We start from the raw sequence: 16594 nt of genomic DNA on the forward strand, positions 1-16594 counted from the left end.
CGAGTGTGGAGCAAAGATGAACTAAGGTGGCATAGGCAAAACGTGGGGACGGGTTCCAGATAGCGGCAAGGGCACGTGGCAGCTGCCAGGCGAGGCCTGCCTCGAGGGTGTGCAGAGGCACTGGTGGGTCCCCAGGTGATTTGAGGACTCCTTTGTTGTTAAATCTTTTAAGGTAATAGGTCTCCAGGGGTCAAAAGTCAAAATGGGATACAAGGCAGGAGCAAAAATGTGCCTGGTCCCTGCCGGGCCCCCACCCACCCTCTATGATGACTGTTAGTACTTGTTTATCTTCCTAGTGTCTCTTCATGCAAAAGCAAGCAAATAGGAATGTGTATTCTCACAGCCTTCCCTTTCTTACTCAAACGGTGGCATACAGTGTTCTGCACCCTGTGTTTCCTTCCTGCGATTCTCTGGAGTGCCAGCCACACCACCTCTGAGGCCCTTTGAGGGAGAGCCACTGCTCTTTGCTGCCCTGGTTCTTCAGACATGTCCGTTCCTGGCATCCTGAGCGTTCCCAGTGGGAAGCCCCTTTACTAGGATCATTGGACCTCCTCAGGGGTCAGAGAGTAGGGCTTGCCCCAGATGTAACAGCAGGGAAAGTTAGTGACTTCAAATTGTATGAGACAGACACTCCAGCACGACAGTCCAGTACAACGGGGAGCTGGTACAAAGGGCAGAAGGCACCACCGCTGCCTTCAGTCAGCGTTTCCCCTCATTTATGTTTGAAATGGGTTCCATGTGGTCTTCATTTATTCAATAATTAAATGCCCTTTGGGTAAGAGTCTGCTAGGTTTTATGGAGTACAAGGGTGAATCTGATGTGGACCCAGCTCTGAAGGGCTTGGCACTTCCATTTGTGGGAGAAGACAAGGTATCCTCTAATCAATTTGTAGAGATGAGATTGGAGAACCTGGAGAACTGGAGTAACTGGTGGGTCAACTGGCACCACGGACAGAGTGGGAGGGACTGGCGTTGGAGAGCAGCAGCAGCACCTGCTTCTCCAGAGCTTCAGTTCCCTCATCTCGGGGTGCGGGCAATGGGGTCTGTCTCCCCAGTTAAAAGGCATGTAAAGCACAGGGCCTGACTGTCGCCACTGGTGACATTTGACAGGTACCTTTCCTGTCTTATTTTCTCTAAATGGGCTTATTTATTTATAAACATACTTGTCATAATGTACTTTTTATATATCATGCGTCTTACTCATTTTACTTTCAGGAACTATCACAAGAATTTTCTATGCGATTATGTAGCCTTTCTATACATTTTTAATAACTATGCTGTTCCCTTTGAATGTGCTTATTGTACAGGTGGACAGGTTTTCATTTTCACCATAAATGACACCAATCAAGAGCAGCTTAGTGCACACAGCTTTTTCTGTATTTGGAAACATTTTCTTAGGGCAAATATCCCTAAAGTGGAACTACTAGGTCAAGAAGGGACTCAGTAAGGCCTGATTCATTCATTCCTGCAGCTCCCAACATGGGTGAACACAGCTTCAATCTGAAATTGCCACAAGGTCCATTTTGTTCTTTCAGTGCTATGATTCTAGCCTGAAATCTTTCATCCTCTTGAATCAACGGACGTAGATTTTAATCTTTCCGCTTTTTGGTTTTCATAGGCCTTTTCTTCTGCCTGCTTGATGTTGCACAATTTAATGATTGCCAGGAGACTTCTTGAGCTCTCTGCCACTTACAGGCCCTGAGCCTGGGACAAAGTGGGCGCTTCAAGGCTGGCATGATGGAAGAGAGGTGTAAGCAGACGGCAGAGGTAGACAGGGGCCAGAGCTTGTTGGCAGAGTTTGGATTTTACTCAGTGTGTCATAGGAAGACTTGGATGTCATTAGATCTCTATTTCTAAGAGGACTCTGCTGAATGGAAAATGGCCAATGAGCGAGAGTGGAAGTGAGGAGGCATGAACACTGATCAGAAAGTTCTGTTTTGGTGGCTTCTTGGATGAAAACTGGCACATACCGGTGTACCAGACACAGAGCAGGCACTCAATAAACGGTAGCACTATTATGGTTACAGGGAGTAACAGGGAAAAGTGACGAGCAGGTCTTCTCTCCCTCAGGGGGTCAATGGGATGAGCAGGGGTCACACCTAGACAGGAAGGGAAGTGAGTGGAAGTGGGTTCTCCTGCCCTTCCACACCATTGTCTGAGGGTGATTCTGGGAGGGTAGCTGGATAGATGGCTGTGGCACTTCGGTGACTGGGAAGAAAGGAAGTCCCATCTTTGCGCTCCAGGGATGAGCAAATGTCAGTCCCAAATAGTGGCTTGGGGGGCGTTGGCCTCCGGGTTGTCTCCTACCAGCTGCCTATCCCGTTCTTTGACGAGGACAGTTACGTTTCCGCAAGCTTACGTAAAGCGCTGAGCAAACTCAGCTGCAAGACAAGTCTCCACATCCCTCCCTCTGTGCAGTTCGCTGCAGCACCTGCCGGTCTACCTGAGAGCACCTGGCGGGCAGGCCCCGCCCCCGCGCTCGGCCCCGCCCCTTCCGACTCCGCGGTGCGAGCTCCGCCCACAGCTCCGGTGCCTCCGCCCCCTCACGTGCCGTCACCAGGCCCCGCCCCCGTGGGCGGGGCCTCCCGCAGGGCGCTCCACAGCCTCTGCCCACGCCTGTCACTCGGGGATAGGCCGTCGCATGGGCGGAGCCTCCTCCTAGCGCTCTGGGCGCACGCGCGGCCTGCCCCGCCCGCGGCTCCTACCCGCCGGGCCCACGTCCTTCCGGGAGCGCGCGCGCCGGTGCGGGTGCGTGCGTGAGCGTGCGTGAGCGTGCGCGCCCCCGCCGCCTCTGCCGGTGCTGCTCCCGCGCCCTCTGCCGCTGCCCCCGCTGCCGTCCCCGCCGCCGCCGCCCCGGGTCCCCGAGGCGCAGACCCGGCTGAGGAGCGCGTGGGCCGGTGCCCAGCAGCGCCGCGGAGCGGAGGAGCGGAGCCGCGGAGGCGGGGGCCGCGGACGGCGGGCGGGCGCGCGGACAGGTGAGCTCGCGGCGGGCCAGCGGCCTTCCGTCAGGCCGGGGCGGGGCGAGGAGCGCGGGGAGGGGGCGCCGGGGCCGCGGGGCGGGGGCAGGGGGCGCGGGGCGCGCGGGGGCCGCGGGGCGGGGGCACGGGGGCCGCGGGGCGCGGGAATGGCGCGGTCGCAGCCCGAGATGGGGCGATCGTCCCTCGGGGCGGCGGCCGCCTAGAAGGAGGGCGGGCGGCCCGGCGGGCGGGGAGCTGCGGGCCGCCGGGTGCGGGCGCGCCTGGCCCCCGGTGGTCTGCGTGAGTGGGGGCGGGTCCGCCGGCTGTGCGAGGCCTCCGCGGTCGGTCCCCCGTTCTTCCAGGTCGCGGTGAGCGCGCCGCGTCCCTCCGCCCCCACTGGCCCCGTGACCGCCTGGAGGGTCTTTCCCTCCTGGAGGCGGGAGGAGGTTGGGAATTGCTGGTTTAAGGGAGCAGGTGACCTGGTCCCGGGCCATTATGTTTATAGCTGGGGGAGATGGAATTTGTTCCTTAATGCACTGTAAAATAATCTTTTAGATTAAAATCATTTGGCTTGTAGAAAAATGTTTTATGTGCCTCGCAAAGACGTTATTTTCAGCAATTATTTGTATTGTACTCTTAAGGAGAGAGTATTAGTAACTCCTCTGTTCAGGTTCTAACTTGCTTGTGTTAAGTGGCTGGATTAAGGACTCCCTTCTGTGCCTAAGAGATTCCTCAGAATTCATTCAGTTGTGTCATAACAGGAAAAGGAAGCAAAGGTTTGTTTCTGTCTGTCCTCAGACTTGATGGGGGACATTTTAAGCCACGAATCATAGCCTAAAGGGTCTGTGTTTGAATGTTAGATCCTTTGTCCTTACTTAGTCATCTGTTTAAAAACTATCTTAATGCAGAAACAGTTATATCGCCCCATCTATTATCATGGTTGCTAGAAGGCAACGCTCCAGCCAAAGCCTCTAAGACATTATATTCATTATTTGCTTCTCTCTTGTCAAATATCGTGCTGGGTTCCAGGATGGAGTAATCCGTCAAACCGGAGGTGGAATTAGAAGCCAGGGTTTACAGGCTTTGGGAAACTTTATAATTGAGGGTGTGGTTTTCCTTTCACCTGTGTCAGAGTTCTGTCACTCAGGGCAGCTCTTGGTGGCTTGTGGCCAAGCCCAGGGCTGTAGGAGCTGGCTCTGGCTGGCTGACTCTGGTGGATCTGCTTGGGTGATACAGATGGCCTTGTCCCCAGGCGGTCCTTGTGGCTGGTCATCTTGGACTAGCACTGAGCCCTGAGAGAGATGTGTGTTGCAGGACCCCCGTGCCTGGCCCCCTTGGCCCTGGTGAGAGCAGAGCACTCAGGGCTTGTGTGGTGGGTATATGGAGGAAACTCTCAGCCTTGCTCTGGGACCTCAGCTGTGGAGCTGGGCTGGGCTCTGGATGGGTACCCTTGTGGGGGAGGGATGGCTGTCAGGCCACCCTTGTCCCTCTGTGACCAGTCTCCTACCACTGACCCTCTGACTCACTGCCCATGTCACAGCAGCCTCCTTCCTGGTCTCTGAACAAACTCATGTGCTCTGTCCTCAGGTCTCCCTGGGACACTCACTCCTTCACACTCGTCCTGTGTGAGGCCAGGCCCTGCCTGACTCCCTTACCTAGAATTTCAGCTTGCCACCTCCTGTTTCCTGTCTGCCTTCCCTGCTTAGTTTTCCCACAGCACTTAATTTAATTCTTCTAAAGCCTTATTTAATGTGTTTATTATATTTTAGTATTTTACTATGAGGGAAGGTCCCCAGGGAGGCTGTTCTGTGCAGAGAACAGTTGCTGGCACATAGTATGTACCCAGTGAATGCTTGTTGAATGAATGAAAGTGATGTGCTTAGCGACAGCTATGCGATACGAGGATCTTGTCACTTGGAAGTCATCTTAGGTGAGTACTGAGCACTCAGGAGTACTGGGTTCTGAGGGAATCTATGGTGAGTACTGAGCAGTCAGGAGTATCGGGTTCTGAGGGAGGTCTATGGCAAGTACTGAGCAGTCAGGAGTACCGGGTTCTGAGGGAGGTCTGTGGCGAGTACTGAGCACTCGGGAGTACCGGGTTCTGAGGGAGGTCTGTGGCGAGTACTGAGCAGTCAGGAGTACCGGGTTCTGAGGGAGGTCTGTGGCGAGTACTGAGCAGTCAGGAGTACCGGGTTCTGAGGGAGGTCTGTGGCGAGTACTGAGCAGTCAGGAGTACTGGGTTCTGAGGGAGATCTGTGGCAAGTACTGAGCACTCGGGAGTACCGGGTTCTGAGGGAGGTCTGTGGCAAGTACTGAGCACTCGGGAGTACCGGGTTCGGAGGGAGATCTGTGGCAAGTACTGAGCACTCAGGAGTACCGGGTTCTGAGGGAGGTCTGTGGCGAGTACTGAGCACTCAGGAGTACCGGGTTCTGAGGGAGGTCTGTGGCGAGTACTGAGCACTCAGGAGTACCGGGTTCTGAGGGAGGTCTATGGCGAGTCACCTGCTCTTTGGGTGAGGACAGCCAGTTAAGAGGCAGAGTGGAGAGATGCTTGAGACCTCCGTGTAGATCTTTTTGCAAGTACTAGTCTGTAATTATTTCAAACTAAAAAGTTTTTTGTCAGATGTGCTACTGGTAATAATGCTTTTAGAAATTTTGCCTTTGGTTACTCTCTCCCCCCGCAAAAAAGCCACACGCTCATTGGTATTTGTTGATCGGGTGGAGTGAGGTGGAGCGATCTCTTGGAAGGACCACATGGGGTGAGCTGTGGCTGATGCCCTCAGCCTGAGGCTCGTTCCTGTGCTGCTGTGACAGAGCCAGCTGGACCTGCTTTGTGACTGAAGGGCTCTGGGGTTGCTTCTGGAACCCTCACCTCGTGCCTGCGTTCACTCAGCGAGGGTTTTATTGCCTTTCTAGGGAGGATTCTGTCAGTGTGGTGCAGGGACTGAACAGACGCTGCGTGTGTCTTGGCCGTTTTTGTTGAGTCCCCCTCACTTGCAGAGGATGGGTGACCCCGTGGTCAGTTGTGAGCTCCCCTGGAGACCAGTGCCTTGCTCAGTCTCAGGCCTGGAATTTGAATTCAGGCATTCTGTATGGTTCTTGTCCTGACTGCTGCCTGACACCACCATGCAGAATCCCATAACAAGCTGCTGATAGTGCTCCTCACATGGGCCCTGGGGTGTAGTAGATGCTCAGTAGGTGTTTGTTGAATGAATGACTGAAATGCAGTGAGGCTGGGGGGTCACGATAAGGTAGAATTTTATCTCCGGTGGCACTTTGCTTCTAAAGTCAGGGAGTAAAATGAGCATGACATATACACATATAATCGCCCTTGAAAAATCCCTCAACTCTTCCATAAAGTACTCTGCACAGGGTTTGGAGTAGGCAAACCGTGTCTCAGCCAGTGAAGGCAGTCCATTTTCCAGTGAGGAGACACCTCTGTGTCTTCCGGGGATGGATGACCAGTTCTCGCACAAGAAGTGGAGAGGAGGCTCTTGGCTCGCAATGGTGCTCTCCCTCTAGCGGTTAAAGTGACAGTGCTTCTAAAGTGAAGCTCCTTCTTATGTTCTGATTGGATGATTAGATCAGAGCCTTCTTGGGCTGCAGACCCACCTGCGGCACTGCTGTAGCCTTTGCCCCTCTGCGTGTCAGCAGGATGTGTGCTGGGTGTTCCTGAAAGAGGCCTTACTAAAATGAGTGTGGTGGTGCCTGCCCACTGGAGGGTTACAGGGGTTGATGAATGGAGAGATACCTCATCGACCGCTTCCTAACTGTGAGACGAAGATGCTGAAAAATGATAATGGTCATATTTTATGAAAACGCTACCCCTAATTTAAGAGGGGGAACTGCTCTTCCTTTACCATCCTGACTCCAGGCCAGCTCTCAGATAATGACATCTCCTGAAGAAGATTAGCAGCTGGTCTGCTATCAGAAGATTTAAGGATTAGATACCAAAGAACCTTTAGTTTAGATTTTGTCTTTCGTCATTGTTTGTGTTAATTTTGTTTGAGAAGGTTGTGTCAGTGAAATACTGTGTTCTGCCTCCTTCTTGGTAATGGCAGACATTTAATAGGTTTAGGCGTTTAACAAATAAAAATTGTTTTAAATTCTAATTGTTTTGCAAACATATTGGTAGTTAACACTGATATTGCAGAAATGAAGTACGGCATCTCTTTCTCTAAAGACAGAAGTATGTAGTGAGACCAGGTTTGGGATGTCACTGAAAGTGTCATCTTAAGCCGGTTCCTTTCAGGACTGATCGGTATACAGTCAAGATTCACTTCATTCCGAAATCATTCTACATTGTACGTGTATCTCCATAAATGGTTTTTAAAACTTAGTTATGTAGCAGAAACTGTTGTCTTTTATTTCTGACGTGTTAAACCTAGCTGATATTTTTAAATTGTGTGATCCATTTTGAGTGATCAGTCAATATTCTTTTTTTTTTTAAAGATTGGCACCTGAGCTAACATCTGTTGCCAATCTTCTTTTTTTCCCCTCCCCAAAGCTCCCCACTGCATAATTGTATATTTTAGTTGTAGGTCGTTCTGGCTCTGCTTTGTGGGACGCTGCCTCAGCATGGCCTGACAAGCAGTGCCAGGTCTGCGCCCAGGATCTGAACCGGCAAAACCCTGGGCCGCTGAAGTGGAGCGTGCAAACTTAACCATTTGGCCGCGGGGCCAGCCCCCAATATTCTTTGAATGTATGAATGTGAATGAACCTTATTCATCATCATGGGTTATTTGTAATTTTTTTGTCCTTTAAATTTTTTGACATTGAACTTGTATCGCCAGCAATCATGTTCGTTTACAAGATGAAATGTGTGGTTATTTGGTGTCATCATCCCCGTGTTCTGAGGGATTGTGTGCCGATTGGTTATAAAGTTGCAGTCCTGGGAGTCAGAGGGTTGGAATGCTGACTTGCCACCCCATCAGCTGTGCACCACCCTGGCTATATCTCCGATGGCCAGCCCCTTTCTTAGAGAGCCTTCCCTGCCCTCTGCGTCTTTTTTTCCCGGGTAGAGTGGAAATGTGTTATAGTGAAACCAGCAAAACCAAAATCTTCTGTCTTATTCTAAGCCTGCATTGCCTCAAGGGCTAAGGGCTGAATTCAAGTGCTAGAAACCGAAGACCACACGCTCCCCATGAGACAGTCCCAGTGAGTCGGGGTGAGCCCAGGCTGGAGGTGCACGGCCGCCTGAGCTGTAGGCCCTGAGCAGGAGGAGAGGCTGGGCTCCGAAGCTCCACCTGGCTTTCGTTTTTTTTTCCTTCTATTATTGGAAGGGATTAGCAGCATAGCAAATGTACGATTGTTAGCTAGGCAGTCCCATTGAATTTTTCTTTATCAAATAGTGTTTTTTGTTGTGAGGATGTTTCTCTAAGATAAATAATGAAAAATTCTTGGCTGAACAGTAGCAACTTTATAATTTTTGCCTTATATTACCAAGTTTATATTCCCTCTGGCAGCATCTTTTCCTTTTCAAGATTTTTTTTTGACCAGTTGCAATAAATTTTACTGTGTCGTTTAGAATAAGAATTTAGTTATAAATAACGTGTTTAGTTATAAATGGATTTTTTAAAATGGATGAAACCAGTCAACATCTGTATTTTAAATTAACTGGAAAAGAAATTGGGTTCTGGATAAGGACTTTCTGGACTATTTCATCTTGTGCTTTGAATCATGAGGCTCATCACACATCAAGGTGAAAAGTTTTTAATGCAATCTAATGGTCCAATTTCATTTTGAGATGAAACTGGAAAGTGCACAGTTTAAGGATGGCATTTATCTACGAAATATTTCTGAGCTTGTCCAAGCAAAGTTGCCCCCTGTTTGAGACTATTTTCTCATGAAATTCACTTGGAGGATGCCTCCCCGACCCCACAAGAGCAAACCCTGTGAAATAGTGCCGACTACTGTTTGTGAACAGGTCAGGGTCGCTTAATGTGCATCAGCCGTAATCCCAGGACAGCCTTGCAAGGTAGCTGTTATTCGATTTCGTAGATAAGGAAACTGAGTTATGTATTTTCTCTAGTATAAGGGTGTGGTATTAAAGAATATGCACAGGGCTGGCCCGGTGGCACAGTGGTTAAGTGCGCACGTTCCGCTTCGGAGGCCCGGGGTTCACGGGTTCAGATCCCAGGTCCGGACATGGCAGCGCTTGGCAAGCCATGCTGTGGAAGGCATCCCACGTATAAAGTAGAGGAAGATGGGCATGGATGTTAGCTCAGGGCCAGTCTTCCTCAGCAAAAAGAGGATTGGCAGCAGATGTTAGCTCACGGCTAATCTTCCTCAAAAAAAAAAGACAGAAAGAAAAAAGGATTTGAAAAAAAGAATAAGCACAAATAACGCCATCACGTGTGTCAAAATGACAACACACAGGATATACACCTTGTAAGATGCTGTTTCTGTTGGTGTGGTTTTCTCTTGCATCATCCTGCCTGGTTGGGTAAGCCTAACTGATTGTTACCAACAGCATATATTTCTCCTTGGGGTGTAGTATGGATGTAACTCTTGGATTTGTTTCATCTGCCCCTGCCTTTTCTTTTCTAAAAATGTATCCATGACGAGGGTAACTGTAACACATCATCTGAGGGTCTGTCTTGGCAACCCAGTAGGCCAGCCCGTCCAGCCGGCTCTTAACATCAGCGTCATCTTCTCCTCATGCAGGCCAGCAGATGGTGATACAAATAGCTGTAAATGGGATAGGCACACTCTCGTACCTGCTCTGGTTTGGAGAAATATGCAAACCCTCATGAGCATCTGTGATTTGTACCTTTTACTTGTGGCATATCTTCCATTGCTCAAAGTCACAGCATGTTGTGAGGCAGACCTGGGTAGACCTGTCCGTTTGTCAGATCCATGTGCTGCTCCCTGGAATGGGCCATGGTCTCTGTCCTGTCTTCACCCAGCGTGACTGTCCCGCTGATGCGCAGCTCACCTTCTTGTCTGTGGTGGTCGCAGGTGTAGAGCATGTTTGGTGAACCGTTCAGTGCAGCCTTACCTAATTAGATGCTAGCCCCCCAAAGCCTTGAAGACAGATCTTGCCCTGTATTTTTAAAACACAAATGACAATAAAGCAAATTAATGAACTATGGATTTTTTAAGTTGAAGATATAAAAGGGGGTCCGGCCTCCTGGCTGAGTTTGCATGCTCTGCATCAGTGGCCCAGGGTTGCACAGGTTTGGATCCTGGGTGCGGGCATGGCACCATTCTCAAGCCATGCTGAGGTGGCGTCCCACAGAGCACAACCAGAGGCACTCACAACTGGAATAAACAACCATGTATTGGGGGGGTACTTTGGGGAGAAGAAAAAAAGGAAAAAAAAAGAGGATTGGCAACAGATGTAAGCTCAGATGCCAATCTTTAAAAAAAAAGAAAACACCTTTTACATTTAAAATATATGCAACAATAATTAATATTAGTGCTCAAGCCGAGAGTTAAATAAAATAGAACCAACATAATTTTTATTCAGCACTATAAACTTTGTCTATACGTGTAGTATTTATTTTAAAAATACAGTAAAAGGTTAATATAGTACCTTATTCTGTTAAGTCTTAGTGTATAAGAAAATAAGTTATTTGTGCTCAGGGCAGGAAGAATTACTCCCGTTTGTAAACACAGTTGCTGAGAATCAATCAAATTGTTCCGCCCTTGGGAGTCAGGCCAGGATTTGAACCACAGCCCTGCCGATCCCTAGCAGTGACCTCGAGTAGATTACTCAGCGTTTCTGAGCCTCGGTCTTCTCATCTGTAAAGTGGAGATCATCATCATAATAGCTGATATTTATTGTGTATCTGGTACTGTTCTAAACACTTTACACGAGCTAGCTCAAGGACACACCACGTGGGACTGTTTCTACCCCCGCTGGTCAGAGAAAAGATGGAGATGTGGAGATAACAGTGACTTGCCCAGGTCACTGAGCCTCTCGGTGACAGAGGCAGGCTCCAGCCCAGGCAGGTGACTCCAGAGCTGCCCTGCTACCACCCACCGGACCAGGCGCCTGTCCAGCAGACTTCTCACAAGAGTTCAGTGGGATCCAGGTTATGTGTTCCCCCATGCCTGCCTGCACGTGGTAAGTGCTCCCTAAATTGTAGCTGCTGTTGGTACAATTACAGAAGTAATCAGAAGTTCTGTCACAGTTGTACTCACTTTCTGTTTTGAGGTGTGTGCATGTGTTTTAACACTCACTGCCTCCAACACCAGGCGTCTCTTACAGTTGGCTTGTTATTGTGTAATTGATGCGCCTTATACTTGGTTTCAAACTGGATTCGCTGGATGGTCTGATTGTGGTCATGGTGGCAGGGAGGTGGTCCCACTGCAGCTGTGTCTGCCTGCTTCATCAGAGGCAGGCCGTGTGGGAAGCATGGGCCGCCGTTTCCCCAGGGGCTTTTCACCTCAGTAGCCCTGGCCGGAGAATCACGTTGAAGGGAGTCGTGCTGCTTCCCAAAGGTGCGTTTTGGGATGTGTTCCTGTTGGACATGCAGAAGACGTCATGCATGCCCTCATTTGTTGCATTTTATGAACAGTCACCCACTGGGTGTGTCTTAAGCTTCCGTTCTGGAGTCGGCCCTGTTGCAGCATCCAGTCCATTCAGTGGGGCAAGAGCCGCAGCCAGGGTGGTGGGTCATTTGATTGTCAGCGTCACATGATGAAGTGCTCTGCACCTGTGGACTCACCCAGAATGTTTCAGTAGGTATCTTAGCCCATGCCGTACCTAGCTGAGTGACAGTGATCTTTCTTACCAGTCAGATTTCAGTCCTGAGTATTTTCGTGTGTTCTCTGAAGTTGAGGATTCGAATATTGTGCTGGTCTCCTGTAGATAATAAGAGGATTCTTCCTGGTCGGCATTCACAGGAGTGGACTTGCGCTTGGTTGCCTCTCATGTTATGCCCTCTCTGCCGTGATACAAAGTACCTCCGGGTCTCCAGGTCTGCCTGCTGGTCCTCAAGCCCAGTCTGCAGAGAGCCTGGAGGCAGCAGGTACCTGCCTGGGTTGAAAAGCGGCTGTGACTTTAATATATTGAGATTTTCGGTGTTGGGAGGTTAGCATATCAACAACCAAAAAGCCCTAATGTGCATTTCTCTTAGGAAAAATACTCTGTCTTCCACTGCTACTTTCGCGTTGAGATTTGGGACTGTGTTAGGGTTTTCTGGAAATTTGTGATCATGATAATGGTCTGTCCTAGGATCCTCTTCTCTGGCATCGTGCTTGATAAGGACTTGTTGGTTCCTGTGCTGTGATGGTGGAAGTGTCCCTTGGATCTGTCAGTCGTGTTCTGGGTTGAGGGCTTCTAGCTCGCTTGAGGCTCCCTCGGTACAGAGGGTTAGAAGCTGTGTTAGACAGCCCCGCTGCTTTCACACCCCGACCCCTCATTTTATGTCACTCAGATTCAAGTCCCTGCTCTTTGCGCCTCAGAGATGATGAGCAGCAAACCTGGTGAGAGCTGACGGTCGCCCTCCCAGGATGGGTGTTGGGCATTCATTAGAGGCCAGGCTCCCTTCCACGTCGGTTCACAGACAGCCTCCTCCAGGAGTAAGAGGCTTCTGAGAATGTTCAGTTCTTTTTGATTTTCCTCATATTTAAACATGTATCTATAGTTATTTTGCTCAACTTCTGGCCTTCTTTTCCTTTTCACTTATTGTAGCCTAAGTATCAGTTTACTAGGAAAATCTTTATTTGATTTCTGGACATAAGTCACTACTGATAAAATTAATTCAACAAACATGGACTAAATGCTCTGCCAGGACTTGGGGCAGCCACTCAGTTTGTGTTAGAACGGCTTCGGTGTGCCGGGTTGTTTCTCTTTCTTGGCCGCCATCATACCCTCCTTTTGCAGGAATGGTTTGACTGTCTGGGAAGCCCCAGGTTCCGGGCAAGAGTGTGGCCCTGGGTTGAAGCATCTCGATTCTTCCTCAGTTATCTGCTGCACTTGGTGGTGGTCGGTCTTGTTGCTTCCTCTGGTAGTTTTGTGAATCATGAGGGCAGAATGTTTGTTTTCTTCAAAACAGGAATATGTGAACACTCTCTTTGTGGCCACGCATAGTACTTATTGTTATGTGAAAAATTCCCCGTAGTTACTCTCCTTTGCAGATTCTGTTCTGGGCTTCGGGTTGAGATCCATTCCCTCTCTCATGCTTTGATGGTTGTTGGGGAGGTTGTCTTTAAAGAAGTGGTCCATTTTACTCTTTTTATTCTCTTTGTTATAAGACTCAACATGCTTTTTTCGTTTTTCTTAGAATTAAGGAGGAGGGGTGAAATCTTTTGGGGTTCCTATATTTCCAGCAACTTTAGTGATTCTTTACATTTGAATTCATTTTAAGTTAGGAGTAAAGATAACAGGAGACCCTCTGACACACTCGGCATCATCTTTTACACCTTCCACATTTATTGACTCTCGCTTATAATTTCTTCAATTATATCTATGGAGTTAATTGGTGGCCAATTCCTTCTATTCTGCAGTATATTAATTTTCTCCTTTTGGAATAGATAGTAAATTCAGAGTTACGCATTCAAGCCGTTGGTTTCTGAGCCTTCTCACTGTGCTCAGAGTCTTTCCCCAGCGTTGGTAGTTGTCCTTCCCTGGCTGGAGGCAGGCGGTCCAGACCCACCTGCTTCTTGAATGTGTTTTGGCAGTCGATTTTTACAAGGTTCATCACGGATTTTAAATGAAGATTCCTCCAGAGATTAGAAGCCAGCTCTCTTTGGGATACCAGTTTTATTTCATTTTTACTATTCTTATTTTTAGCAAAGTTTTTCTGTAGGGTTGGGTCCAGGATTTTGTGACCATAAAGTTGCTTGTCTGTAAGCTTACTACTGAAAATCCATAAAACGCTTACCTTATTTCCACTTGTGAACACAGTGTTAATTATGGAGCCAGGTGCCATGCTCTGATTACATTTTCTCTCTAGAGTAGTGCCCTTCTCCCCCGGCTTCCTCACAGCCTTTTTCTTAGCTTCTCTGTTTCCAGACTGCCTGTCCTTGTGGCCTGGAACTTTCCTCTGGGTTTCCTGTCTTCCTGCTCTGGCCAGACAGTGGCTGCCAAGGCTGCCTGTCCAGCCCCATCCCTGGGATGACCCACAGTGGCAGGGAGGCTAGAGGGCACCACGTGGCAGCTTAGAGGCCTCTGCATCTTGGGGGAGCGTCACCAGAGACAAAAGCCCTTGGCGTAACCTTCACGTGGCCTCACAGCTCCATTGCTGAATGGCACCACCCAGACTTCAGGCCATAAAGCCTGGACCCAGGGGACAAGGGAGCAAGCCTCTGCACCCCGAGGAGTGCGGCTCACGAGCCTCCGTTGTAAATGCCTGTAACACCCTCCATGTCTTCATAGTGGATGCTTATATTAAAACACAGTTGTTTAAGTAGTAGTGTCTAATAGCGTGTGTAGAAATACCAAAGAATTTGTAGCTTTTGTAAAAATTTTTGAGATTGCCTCCGATTATTTTGAAGGTTTTTGAATAAAGTATGCTGAGAATGGAACAAAACAGAGAGCCCCCAAAGAGACGTCACGTGGAAGTTTGTAACAAGCTAGAGGCACCCTGCAGGTCCCAGGGAAAGACAGGCCCTTCTGTGGGGCTCCTGGAACTTGGGGCCCTGGGCATCACTCAGACAGTTGTAGCTGGTCTGTGCCCATGCCGTGCCCAGAGCACCTCCAGATGCGGCAGATGACCTGTGAGTGACAAAACTGCCGACAAAGGTGTAGGAGAATTTACTTTTGACCTCGGGATTGAGAAGGATTTATTGAACAAAAAAGGAAAAAAAAAGTAGATTAAATTCACAAAGAGTTGATATGTTCAGTTACTTAAAAATTAAGAACTTCTGGGGCCAGCCCCGTGGCCAAGTGGTTGGGTTCGCGCGCTCCGCTTTGGCAGCCTGGGGTTTTACAGGTTCAGATCCTGGGTGCGGACATGGCATCGCTTGTCAGGCCATGCTGAGGTGGCGTCCCACATGCCACAGCCAGAAGGACCCACAGCTAAAATATACAACTGGGTACTGGGGGGATTTGGGGAGAAAAAGCAGAAAAAAAGACTGGCAACAGTTGTTAGCTCAGGTGCCAATCTAAAAAAAAAAGGAACTTGTGAGACATCTGTTTCACAACAGTGTGCATATTGTTAACGCTACTAACTGCACACTTAAAAATGGTTAAGACGGTAAATTTTGTTTTTACCACAGTAGAAGGATTTAAGAACTTACGTTCGTCAGAAAATAGCATAATAAGTAAAAAGAAGTACGAACTAGGAGAAGATACTGGTAGCCTTTATAACCCGTGGAGGCTTGGTCCTCCGCCCGCTGGGGCAGCAGGGAAGTGGTGCGAGCATGCACCCTGCACAGTGGCACTGCCCACACCCATCAGGCTCTCTCCCTAAGCAGTCCCCACGTTGAGGGTTCAGGCGGCGTGAGTGCCACTCTGCCCAGTGGATGAGCACTCCTGGGAGGCCTGGCGCCCAGGCAGCGCAGAGGTGAGAGAGCAGGGAGCACGTGTTGGTGCAGTGCGCCTACCCGCGCTCCGGGACCCTGACCTTCCACCTTTAGGTGCACATCCTACAGCAGTGCTTCCTAGCTGCTCGTGGGAAAGGACCAGGTTTTATTTTATGAAATTTCCTATCTGTCACGGACTGATGATATTTCTGTAAACTACAGTGAAAATAACTAGAAAAATAAATCACAAGTGAAACGTATAAAATGCAAGCTCAGATTATTTTCTTCTTTTATTTTTTAAATAAACATACAGTAAAATTGACCTTTTTTGATGTGCGGTTCTCTGAGTTGTATGTAATACCGTCACCCTACTCGGGATATGGAGCATTCTGTCAATACCCTCTCCCAGCCCCTGGCATCTACTCTTCTGCTCTCTGTCAATATAGTTCTGTCTTTTCAAGAATGTCATGTACAGTAGTCTCCCCTTATCCACAGTTTCAGTTACCAGCCGTCAACGGCAGTCTGAAAATATTACACGGAAAATTCCAGAAATAATTCGTAAGTCTTAAATTGCACCCTATTCTGAGTAGCATGATGAAGTCTCGCCCCAGCCCGCCGGGAACCATCCCTCTGTGCAGCGGATCCACCTGTACACGCCGCACGCCCGTTAGTCGCGGAGTAGCCGCCTCAGTTATCAGGTCGAGTGCTGTGGCATCGCAGGGCTTGTGTTCAAGTGACCCTTATTTTACGTCGTAATGCCTCCAAAGCGCAAGAGTGGTGATGCTGGCAACTGGGATACGCCAAAGAGAAGCCGTAAAGTGCTTCTTTTAAGTGAAAAGGTGAAAGTTCTCGACTTAATAAGGAAAGAAAAATTCGTATGCTGAGGTTGCTAAGATCTCAGTAACTTCTATGGCAGTATATCTTTATAATTGTTCTACTTATTATTAGTTATTGTTGTTAATCTGTTCCTGTGCCTAATTCGTAAATTAAACTTTGTCATAGGTATGTATGTATTGAAAAAAAAACAGTATATATAGGGGTCAGTACTGTCCACGGTTTCAGGCATCCACTGGGGTCTTGGAACGTGTCCCCTGGGGATGAGGGGGGACGACTGTCTATGGAGTTATCCAGTGTGTAGCTTTTGAGACTGACCTCTCTCACTCAGCATGATGTTTAAGAGTCATCCAAGTTGTGTGGGAAATGCCTCCTTCCTTTTAACTA

General features: G+C 48.9%; 1 protein-coding gene across 6 annotated transcripts in view; it reads left to right on the top strand.

Annotated features, from left to right (window-relative positions):
* Positions 1-2726: 2726 nt before the first annotated feature.
* The window catches only part of DNAJC5 (DnaJ heat shock protein family (Hsp40) member C5), a 39238-nt gene continuing 25370 nt past the window's right edge, over positions 2727-16594 (top strand). For 2 of the 6 annotated variants that reach the window (XR_002803004.2, XM_070248006.1), the window contains exon 1: positions 2776-2974. The gene's annotated coding sequence lies outside the window, so the exon portion shown is untranslated. Of the gene's footprint in view, positions 2975-16594 lie in introns of all 6 variants that reach the window. The other 4 variants (XM_023626977.2, XM_070248007.1, XR_011431111.1 and 1 more) reach the window with 4 other exon arrangements.

Source organism: Equus caballus, chromosome 22, assembly GCF_041296265.1.
Source record: "Equus caballus isolate H_3958 breed thoroughbred chromosome 22, TB-T2T, whole genome shotgun sequence".
Lineage (NCBI taxonomy): Eukaryota > Metazoa > Chordata > Mammalia > Perissodactyla > Equidae > Equus > Equus caballus.